Consider the following 1,488-nt stretch of genomic DNA (forward strand, 5'->3'; position numbering starts at 1 on the left):
CACTTTATCTTCCCTCAAACCATCCTTTGACATCTTCTTCTAAACACTCTTATTCTTTATTTCTTCCTTTTATTTTAGCTTCTTTTTGTTCTAGAGAAAATTCTAGAATCTTTTCTAACATCTTTTGATGTTTTACTTCTTTTCTGTGTCTTTAATGACCTTTTATTTCTTCATGTATGTGTTCTAGATGTCATCTTATGATTACTTTTATCTTCAGTCATTAGTTTCCAATGTGTAAAATCTGTTCCTAAAATGTTCTCTTCTTCTGTTTCCGGTAAAATTCTCCTACAGTGGTGGAATAAGACATGGCTGCCGCTGACACTCTACTAAGAATTGAAATATGGCATCTGGACAAGGTCCTGGCCCTCTTGGGTAGGGCTGCAAAGGCCCTACTCCATCCTCCACATCAGAGGAACAGGTAGCCCTGGACACAATGGAAGTTTTCTGAAACTACGTCTATTACTGCCACAAGCAGGAGCTGGAGGCTGAAGGGGCTGCCACCCCTGCTGACCCAGAGATGGTCTCCTTGTCCCATGAACCTAGCAGTGTCATGGGGCAAGTGGGCCAGCAGCTCGCCATCACTGGGGACGACATCGATCAGCGCTATGACGCAGAGTTCCAGAACATGTTGCAGAACATGCAGCCAACATGACAGAACATTTAACAATTATTCATCAAGATTGCCTCGAGTCTGTTTGAAAGCGGCATCAACTGGGGCCGTGTGGTGGCTCTCCTGGGCTTTGGCTATCACCAGGCCCTGAAAGTCTACCAGCACAGCCTGACAGGCTTCCTGGGCCAGGTGACCCGCTTAGTCACCAACTTCATGCTACATCACTACATTGCTCAGAGGGGCGACTGGGTGGCAGCACTGAACTTGGGCAATGGTCCCATCCTGAATGCGGTGATAGTTCTGGCTGTGGTTCTCTTGGGCCAGTTTGTGGTATGGAAATTTTGAGGTCCCAGTTGAGACTCCTGCCTGGATTTCAAGCCTTCTCCCCTCCACTTTCTTTCCCTCCCCTGCAGGAGTCAAGAGAACAGAAGCTCTAGCAAGAGGACACTTCAGTTTGGACCAGAGTTCACTTTAACTGTGATCAGTCAGGTTGCAGGGAGGCCTCAACATTGCATGGTACTAATGAGATCCTTTTCTGGGCCCCATTTTGTCTGAAAGGGGGATGCTGCCTCCTCTCTCAGCTCTTTGGTATTCCCTCAGCTGTGTCTGCTGGGCACTGGGAAGAATGATAGCATGGAGAGACAGTCTGGGAGCCACTTTTCCTCACTAGGAAGTTTTTAATGGTTTTAGCTTTTTAAATACATGAGCACCACGACAAGATAAAGGAAAACAATCCAATTTAAAAAATGGGCACAGGATATGCACAGACACTTCACCAAAGAAGACATTCAGATGGCAAACAAACACATGAAGAAATGTTCAAAATCCCTCGCTCTAAGAGAGTTGCAAATCAAAACAACTACGAGATATCATCTCAC

General features: G+C 45.8%; 1 pseudogene; it reads left to right on the plus strand.

The window, feature by feature from the left end:
* The first annotated feature begins 340 nt into the window (after positions 1-340).
* Positions 341-955, plus strand: LOC102856948 (annotated as a pseudogene).
* Positions 956-1,488: the final 533 nt, after the last annotated feature.

Source organism: Elephantulus edwardii, unplaced genomic scaffold (assembly GCF_000299155.1).
Source record: "Elephantulus edwardii isolate Elephantulus edwardi_28Jun2011 unplaced genomic scaffold, EleEdw1.0 scaffold00031, whole genome shotgun sequence".
Classification (NCBI taxonomy): Eukaryota; Metazoa; Chordata; class Mammalia; order Macroscelidea; family Macroscelididae; genus Elephantulus; species Elephantulus edwardii.